The sequence below is a fragment of the Ascaphus truei genome, chromosome 3 (assembly GCF_040206685.1).
Source record: "Ascaphus truei isolate aAscTru1 chromosome 3, aAscTru1.hap1, whole genome shotgun sequence".
NCBI classification, from domain to species: domain Eukaryota; kingdom Metazoa; phylum Chordata; class Amphibia; order Anura; family Ascaphidae; genus Ascaphus; species Ascaphus truei.
This window is the reverse complement of record NC_134485.1, coordinates 218,682,570-218,693,127: the sequence shown is the minus strand read 5'-3', so window position 1 is coordinate 218,693,127 and position 10,558 is coordinate 218,682,570.

Sequence of the window (10,558 nt, the reverse complement as noted above, 5' to 3'; positions counted from 1 at the left end):
CCCCCAGACACCCGCGGGCCTACCCATGGAGACCCCATTGTGGCCCACGGTGACCCACGGAGACCACCTGGTGGACCACGGCGCCTGGCAGGGACCACATGTAGGCCTCCAGACCCTATTTGAAACCTTGTGCTGGGCTACTGTGAGGCTTATGGACACCCATCAGGGCCACCGGGTACACCCATGGACCTGGGGTATTAACCCTGTATGTAAAAGAATAAATCAGGTATTTATGGGGGGGCACTACGGGTGTGTTATGTAGTGTTTATTTAATATAGTGATGTTTATTGTGGTTAACAGAGGTGGGGGAAATGGGTATTGTCCCCAAGCCAGGCTGGGTAGGCCTCCTTGTGGGTAGTGGGTGGTTAGGACTCACGGGGTGGGTAGTGGGGGAGGGTGTATAGGCCTCCCGAGTGGTGGGTGAGGGTGGGTTACCCCTTAATGACTAAAGCGGTTAATGACCACTAAGTTTGAATGGGACTTCAGGGAACCCCTACTGTGTTAATACGATGGGCTATTAAGAATCTCACAGAAATGTTGAGGCAATGTTGAGGCATTTACTGTAAGACTGCCCCAGAATCTCCCAGAATTTCCTAGATAAGTGTTCTAATACTCGTGGCTGCATCTGTAGATAAACACGTGAAAAAATCCATAATTCTATATTGTTTGCCCGTGAGCGGGTGTTGAAAAGTGGAACCTTCTTGAATGCTGCCACATTGGCTGCACCCAAAACATTTAAAGCACCCTAGTTCTGGTGTCCCTAGAAATGTCTGTTTAGATCCCGAGCCCCCAATGTATGCTTTTACTAATTGGTCCCTTAAATTCCCTCCCCATTTATATGAAAAAAGGGGTTTGTGTGAGAATACTGTGGGGGCCAATTGAGAATCACTTTGCAGTACATTCCAGTGTCGCAAAATTATGTTTTTAATTCTTCCACTCTGGGTGGAAAAAGAAGATACAAAAGGTATCAAGAATGGTCTGACCACATGATCACCCTGAGATATGCCTTTTAAGAGGGTATCTCTTGGCGGAATCCTAACTTATTGAGGATGCAGGAATCTAAAGCAATCAGGGTAACCCCTGTCCTTGAATTTATGCACCATGATATAAAGGCTCTGTTGTACATTCGTAGGTGTGCTTATGATTCTCTTGGCCCTAACAAATTGGCTATAGTGTAAGCCACTAATGATACCCGGCGGATGGAAAATAGAGTAATGCAATAGATTGTCAAAATCGGTGGCCTTAGTGAAGATATCAGATACCAATTTGTGGTCCTCAATCCTGATAGTGGTATCCAAAAATTATTATGTGTGCAGGTAAAGCCAATGGTATCCATAGCATCATTAATATCTACAACTCATCTCATCAGTGTTGAAGCTTCCCCTAACCATATCATGAACACGTCATCAATGTAGCGAACCCACATATGCCCATTTGCCACAAACTGAGGATGGTAACAAATGTGTTCTTCTTTGAATTTGGCCATAAAGATACGGGCATATGTGGGGTCTAGTTTGAACCCCATGGCTGTTCCCTGCGTCTGTATAAACTACGTGTCCTCGAAAAGGAAGAAATTCTCATAAAGAATGATACTCAGTAAGTCAATGATTAACAATGATTAATTAGCGTTCCTGGGAGTGTATAATTCATCTTGATTAAGGGTCTCCTTAACAGAAGAGATACTGGCAACGTGGGGCATAGACATATACTGCTGCGCCAGCCTTTACTTAAAAACTTCTCGGGGGCATAGCGGTTGCATCTTCTGAATTCCACGCGCAGTAAATTGGGTATCACTGCATTAATGCCGCATTCGCGCCGCCCAGCACCCGCGGCTGAACCGCGGTTGATCTGTTTAATTATAATGGTTCGGATTTAATTGGGGACAATTCTTTGCCTATCCGCCAGGTGGCAGATATTCATGAATTGTAATGAATTCTAATGTGCTACAGTAATGTATCTACTTGCAGGTGTTTGAAAAAAAAACACAGTGGTTCATTGTGAATTGACCTTGTTACTGAAGAAGTTAAAATATTGAATCAATTCAAGCGTTTCATAATAAAAACTCAATGCACAGTGTCTTTTTTACATAACTGCACTGGATTTCTCCTGTCCTGCAATGAGTACACTGCAGTACGTGTGCAAAAAGCCAGACATAACGTACGCTTATTTAATATGGCCTGCAATTAATGCAGCAGATGATAAGATGGCCATAGTTGGTCAAATTTATCAATATTTTATCTCAAATTATGACTTTTACAATTTTTCACCAGATGCTCGTGTGTGGAAGCGCGCAATAAGGATAAAGTTATGTATCGATCCGTGTTTTTCTCGTATTGCTCCTGCACACGGAGTTAGAGGAGGGTTTTGGTGTGTGGTGCCAGATTTTTCCGGTATCTTTGATTATGGAGACTTCAAAAGGCAAAAGGTCATGGTAAAACCAACTAAGATTCGTCAGTCCCAGGCCAGCAATGGAACAGCGCAGCACCGCCAGCGCTGGCACCAGTGCCATCACCGGCTTACACGGTCCGACCGTCAGTGAAAACTTGTTGATCGGCAACCCTTGCAATCTGTCCCCGCCAGGATACCTGCAGCCGGAGCAAGATTTCACGTACAGATACCAGCAAGCTTACATGTACCAAAAAGATTTCCAGCTTCATCAGCTGTCAACTACAGGTGTAGCAGGCCCGCTGTCACTGTCAACTACGTGTATAATCAAGAATACGGGACTGGCAGTGGCTCGGCGCCAACCGATTGGCAAAGTCAATAATGATGGTAAAGACCTGCAGTTAAAGCTGCTGTATATTATTCTTTTTTTAAAATATCAATACATTATGCACACAGACAAGCGATTAGTTACTGCAGATCGGTCCGTTCTCCTGTAATCAATCGCTTTGCTTATAGGTTATTTAGTTCTATTATTTTATACACAATTACAGAAAATGTAGTCAAGCAATATGATTGGCTGAGCAGCTTCTACAGTAGATACTGAACAATTTGTGGACAGCTAAGCGCATGCGCGTACTGTATGTCTCATTGGAACCTTGTTGAAACGCATATGCGTCATCACATTTAGGCGCATGCGTGTATGTGTACAAGAGATGCCCCCCCCGATAAAATTATTGGGGCCTTCTTGAGAGGATATATATATATATATAACCAATAATTACTATTATTATTCAAGTATTTAAACTTTATACTCAATACCATATATGTTTTGTCAATTTGATGTAGCATTGGGCACCCATGTCTTCTGTTGTATACATTTGCCACGCTCAGTAGCACTCATTTTGGCATAAATATATATTCATGATGTGGTGGATGTAGGAGTTTGAGCTATCTGGGAATATGTGTGTTAATATATATATATATATATATATATATATATACAGTATATATATATATATATATATATATATATATATATATATATATATATATATATATATATGTTTGAATTCGGGGGTTACTGAAGATGTACCACATTAATTTCAACCTCTGCAAACCCCCTCCTTCCCGAGATACTTACCTCTGTAGGTGCCGCCGGTATCTCAACCCAGTTTAAAGTTCCCACATCACTGGGGCCAATAGGAAGTTACAAGGGATGACGTTGCGGCTTCCTATTGGCATGCAGGACATAGAACTTTTAAACTACCATATTGTGAACCCAGTTAGTGCTCGGAAGCAGACGATTCCCTGAGCTGAAATCAATGCAGTTCAGCTCCGGAGACCCTTCCTCAAACCTATTTTTTTTAAACCCACAGAAAAAAAAAGTACCACCAGGATTGCCTTTTTAAAGAGCTTAGTTCAGCAATGTATAATACAATTATTAGTAATAGTCAGCATGGATTTATGAAGTATACAGTAGGTCATGTAAAACTAACATTATTAGTAGATAAGTTTGAATTAGTTGAGTGAAATGCAGTTGATGTGGTCTACCTAGATTTTGCAAAGGATTTTGATACTGTGCCACTCAAGAAGTTAGTGTACAAGATTAATGAAATTGAAGTTGGTAACAATATTTGCACCTGGATTTAAAACTAGTTGAAGGATAGACAGCCCAAATCCAAGTGGCCCATTATAAGTGGCATGACTATTGAACAACTGAAGTTTAAAAGGAAGTTCAAAAGAAGTGAGGAAGAAGTGGACACCCCATCTGGCCCTGATTCCTGCATTTGAACTACGCTGGAAAGGAGGATATCATCAATACCAGACTGCATCATTACTGCTGTGATGCTGCCTTTACCATTTATATTTGCTGTGACTTCACTTCTTCTCAAATTATGCACTTCTTCTTACCAGTCTCTGTATGTCTCAAACTCTATTCATATATCTCCATCTCTCCTTTCTTCACCACTTCTCAGTTCACATGAACTCCTTTCTTACCTGCGTCCTCTGACACCACACAGCTATATCCCCTGCACTAAAAAACACCCCTACAAATCCTCCTCACACATCCTCTTTCTATCCATGCTTCTCCTCCTTGCTTCTGGGGATATCTCTCCCAATCCTGGTCCCTGTCTTATTTCAACTTGCTCTCGTCCTCGCCTCCCACATGCAACTTCTACTCCTTCTGGTGTCAACCCCTCCAACCTCATACCCATCCCCTGCCACCCTCCCTCCTCTCCCCCTTTCTCCTGTGCCCTTTGGAACGCACGCTCTCTTTCTAACAAGTTCCTCTCTGTACATGACTTCTTTCTCTCTCACTCCCTGCTTCTCTTTGCTATAACTGAGACCTGGCTCACTCAGTCTGACTCTGCTCTGGAAGCTGCCCTCTCCTATGGTGGCCTTTCCTTCTCCCACACTCCGCGCCCTGATGGCAGGGGTGGAGGCGTGGGGCTCCTGCTCTCCTCTGTCTGCCGTTACCGAACCCTTCCTATTCACCCCTCTCTTGCTTTTCCCTCCTTTGAGGCTCACACTGTCCAGATCTTCTCTCCTCTCCCTGTTCATGTGGCGGTCATCTATCGCCCACCTACCTCTACTCATCCCCCTTCTGCCTTTCTCTCTCACTTTGAATCCTGGCTCTCTTTCTTCCTCTCCTCAGACTCCCCTGTTCTTCTCCTTGGGGACTTCAATTGCCACATTGATGACCCCTCTCTCTCTTGGGCTTCCCGCTTTCTTTCTCTTACCTCTTCTTTTGGCCTTCAACAGTGGACTGCAGCAAGCACCCACAAGAATGGCCACTACTTAGACCTGGTTTTCACTAAAAACTTCTCTCTCTCTGATTTCTCCATTTCCCCTTTTCCTCTCTCTGACCACCATCTCATCTCATTCTCTTTATCTCGCTTCTCCCCTTCTCCACCTCCATCTACCCCCCGGTTCTGCAGAAACCTGCGCTCTATTCACTTACCTGACTTTGAGTCCACTTTATGCTCCTCCCTCTCCTCTCTCAGCTCTGCTACAGACCCTGACAACCTGGTCAGAAAGTACAACTCTGTCTTGTCCTCGTCTCTTGATCTACATGCCCCGCTTTCTCTCTGCCGCACTCGCCCTTCTAACCCTAGACCCTGGCTAAATTCCCACACGCGCATGCTGCGTTCCTCCACTCGTTCCTCTGAACGCCTCTGGAGGAAGTCTCACACTCTCGCAGACTTCCTTCACTACAAATTTATGCTATCCGGTTTCAACTCTGCCCTCTCGCAAGCTAAACAAGCCTACTTTTCTGCACTAATCAACCTGCACAAGTCTAACCCACGCCGACTGTTCTCTGTCTGTGATACTCTACTCAAACCACCCTCAGCTGCCTCTCCTTCCTCCATCTCCGCTCAGGACTTTGCTGACTATTTTAAGGAAAAGGTGGAATCCATACGGCAGAACATCCCCTCTGTTTCTTCCCCCCATCCTACACCTCTTCCTAACTCTCCTCCTGCCTTCCTTGAGTCTTTTTCCACTGTCTCAGAGGAGGATGTGTCGCTGTTGATCTCCTCTTCTCCCTCTACCACTTGCCCTCTTGACCCCATTCCCTCCCATCTCCTAAAACCTCTAGCTCCTACTATAATCCCTACGCTTACACACATTTTTAACTCCTCCCTCTGCTCTGGAACCTTTCCATCCTCCTTCAAACATGCAACAGTCATACCATTACTCAAAAACAGCAAGCTTGACCCTACCTGTCTTTCTAACTATCGACCTGTCTCCCTCCTGCCTTTTGCCTCTAAACTACTTGAACGTCTTGTATTCTCTCGCTTGCTCCATTTTCTCAACACCTATTCTCTCCTAGACCCTCTACAATCTGGCTTCCGCACTGCTCACTCCACCGAAACAGCCCTCACTAAAATAACTGACGACCTCCATGCTGCCAAAGACAGAGGTCATTACACTCTGCTCATATTACTCGACCTCTCTGCAGCATTTGACACCGTGGACCACCCTCTTCTCCTCCACATTCTCCATACTCTAGGTATTCGGAACAAAGCTCTATCCTGGATCTCATCCTACCTCTCCCATCGTACTTTTAGTGTCTCTTCTGCTAACACCTCCTCCTCCTCTATTGATCTCTCTGTGGGGGTACCCCAGGGCTCTGTCCTGGGACCTCTTCTCTTTTCTCTGTACACACTCTCTCTATGTGACCTAATAACATCTTTTGGGTTTAATTATCACCTCTATGCCGACGACACACAAATATACTTTTCAACACCTGACCTTACACCTGCTGTACAAACCAAAGTTTCTGAATGTCTCTCTGCTATATCATCCTGGATGGCCCTCCGACGCCTTAAACTCAACATGGCTAAAACAGAGCTCCTCATACTTCCTCCCAAACCTGGCCCTACTACCTCCTTCCACATTACTGTTGGAACTACAATCATTCACCCAGTAGCCCAAGCACGCTGCCTAGGGGTCACGTTCGACTCCTCTCTCACATTCGGCCCTCACATTCAAAACATTTCTAAAACCTGTCGCTTTTTCCTCCGCAATATAACTAAGATACGCCCTTTCCTCTGTTGTTCGACTGCTAAAACTCTGACTCAGGCCCTCATTCTCTCCCGTCTTGATTACTGTAACCTCCTGCTGTCCGGCCTTCCTGCCTCTCACCTGTCTCCCCTACAATCTATCCTAAATGCTGCTGCCAGAATCACTCTACTCTTTCCTAGATCTGTCTCAGCATCTCCCCTCATGAAATCCCTCTCCTGGCTTCCGATCAAATCCCGCATCTCACACTCCATTCTTCTCCTCACTTTTAAAGCTTTACATTCTTCTGCCCCTCCTTACATCTCATCCCTAATTTCTCGGTATGCACCATCCAGACTCTTGCGTTCTTCTCAAGGATGTCTTCTTTCTACCCCCTTTGTATCTAAAGCCCTCTCCCGCCTTAAACCTTTTTCATTGACTGCCCCACACCTCTGGAATGGCGTTCCCCTCAGTACCCGACTAGCACCCTCTCTATCCACCTTTAAGACCCACCTTAAGACACACTTGCTTAAAGAAGCATACGAATAGCACTGTGAACATTCTGAACACATGATACATAAAGCTTGGCCCCCTGCAGACGCACTTACCAGAACTCCCTCATACTGTCTCTGTACGTTCTCCCTACCTACCAATTAGACTGTAAGCTCCTCGGGGCAGGGACTCCTCTTCCGAAATGTTACTTTTATGTCTAAAGCACTTATTCCCATGATCTGTTATTTATATTATCTGTTATTTATTTGATTACCACATGTATTACTACTGTGAAGCGGTATGTACACTATTGGCGCTATATAAATAAAGACATACAATACAATACAATAGACAACAGAGAGTTGTCATAAATGAAACCTTTTTTTAGGTTGTAAGTGGAGTAGCCCAAGGTTCGGTACTGGGAACACTGCTTTTTAACTTTTTTTTATTTATAACCCTGAAGATTGCATAGAGCGCAATGTCTCCATCTTCATCCATCTTCACTAATTACACTAAATTGTGTAATGTAGTAAAATCAGAGCAGGGATTCATTTCACTTCAGAAGGACTTGGAAAGCCTGTTAACTTGGGCAGATAAATGTCAGATAGGTTTTATGCAGATAAATGTAAGGTTATGCATTTGGGAAACTGGAAAAAACAGGCTTCACAAATTAAATGGGATGAAATTAGGTAAATCCTTGATTTATAAGGCTTTAGGAGTGCTTCTAGACAGCAGGTTTAGCTATAATGCCCAAAGCCATTCAGTAACTGTTTAAACCATAAAGAGGCGCATAAGAGAGAAAACAAAGACAGAATTTGGCAAATAAAATACAATTATATGTACATTTGAAACATGTACAACACACTTAAAATAAGAATGGATCACAGTGATCCCAATGGTACACAAACCCACAGGGGTTAAACCCAATGATGGGGATGTGCTCGTAAAGTGTCCCTGATGGTAAAAAGGAACAGAGGAATTGCGGCTTACGCGATGAATAAGCAAGCCGAATCAAATCTCCAAGCAAAGCACTCATGGATATGTGTAGTTGCAGCTTCCGGAGTCCGTCATCATGCGGTGAGATCACAGGCAGCGATGGAGGGTCCGTGACGACGGACTCCGGATGCTGCAACTACACATATCCACGAGGGCTTTGCTTGGAGATTTGATTCGGCTTGCTTATTCATCACGTAAGCCGCAATTCCATTGTTCCTTTTTTCCATCAAGGACCCATTACAAGCGATTCCCCATCATTGGGGTTACCCCCTGTGGGTTTGTGTACCATTGGGATCACAGTGATCCATTCTTATTTTAAGTGTGTTGTACATGTTTCAAATGTACATATACATTGTGTTTTATTTGCCTAATTCTGTCTTTATTTTCTCTCTTATGCACCCCTTTGTTGTTTAAATTTTGCATTGGCTACTAACCCGCTGATCACAGGAGACTGGGAGCTGTAGGGAGAGTTATACAGACAGTGACGAGATAAGAGTTCAAGGACAGCACAAACGTTTCCCTTTTCAAGCCATTCAGTAACTGCACAGACAAACAAGATCTTATCTTGTATTATACGGGTGTAACACCGTTATCCCCCCCCCACCCCCCCCCCCCTAGCTTCAGAGGATAGGGTGAACACAAAATCAGTCTCTTTCTACTCTGCTGACAGGGGTTCTACCTGCTTCAGCATAGTGTCACTCAGTCAGATTTACCTCTGGTCTCAGGGCTTCTCTGTTGGATCCAGGCCAAGGCTTTAGTTAGGAATAGATGTAGAATAAGCAGAAAAGGGCACCAGGAACTTTTAAACAGGATGCTTGCTTTTATTGCACACCAGCAGACACAGCATAACAGAACAGGTTTTCAGCTGGTCTCTCGCGCAGAAGTTCCCCCTCTGCCTGCAGTTTCTCCCAGGACCTAAACCAACATCTGGCTAAGGTTGAAGAAGGCTCAATCACATATCCCTACATAAATCTGGGCTATAAACCTGCTCCCTGAAGCATGGGAACCTCTGTCTGCACCAGGCACCAAGCACAGTCTGCCTAGCACACTCTCTCTGCTGAACATACCAGATCCCCCTTTATATACACAGGGGGTGTCAACCTTTTCCCCTCTCTGTCTCTGGGCAAAACATGCTGTAGCAATCTGTCACCCCACCGGTCACATGACTTCTAGAACTCTTCAAGCAAACCGGTGCCTGGAGATTTCAACAATATAACTTGCCTCTGGTACTTCTCACATGTAGGACCATGTGCAATGGGTTTAACCCCTACACTGCCAGAGTGCTGCCATAGCCTACCTGCTAAAATGGTCTGTTTTTAGCAGGGGGGCAACACGTGCAATGGATGAAAGGGAAGTAAACATAATTATGCCCCTTTATAAAGCATTAGTAAGACCACACCTTGAATATGGAGCAAAGGTTTGGGCATCACTCCATAAAAAAGACATTATGGAACTAGAAAACGTGCTACCAAATGAATAAAGGGGATGGAAAATCTGACTCATGAGGAGAGGTTATCTAAATTAGATTTATTTACATTAGAAAAGAGAAGTTTCAGAGGGGATATGATAACTACAGCTGAACTGCCAATTTTATATTGGTTGCATTGAGAATTAAGACCTTAAAACCATCCCACGCTGCGAGTTTCCTGCAGCATGCTGTGAGATTCCTGCAGCCAGACTAATGGTCAATCGGATTAACACAGCGGGGGTCCCTGCATTTGAATGGGACTCACCCTGTCTGAGTCAAACCGGGCTGTGAGTCCCATTCAAATGCATAGACCCCCACTGTGGTAATCCGATGAGCCATTGCAGCCTGCTATGGACTTACCATGAGTTTTCTGTGAAACGGTCACAGATTTTCCTGTGCAAGCAGTCTAAAACCGACAGTTGCATCTGTATATACAAATATATTCAGTGTCAATACAAGGAGCTTTCAAATGCACTTTTCATCCCAAGTGCAGAATGACGAGGGGCCATCCCTTAAGGTTGGTGGAAAAGAGATTTCAGCAACAACAGAGGATGTTCTTTACAGTAAGGGCAGTTAAATTGTGGAATTAACTACCCATAGAGACTATGGTGCCTATTCTAGTAGCTTCGATAAAATTGCTTGTCATTTGTGTTATTACGGTATCCAGAAAGAATCAGAAAGCATTACAGCAAGTCACAAACCATGAGGTATGGA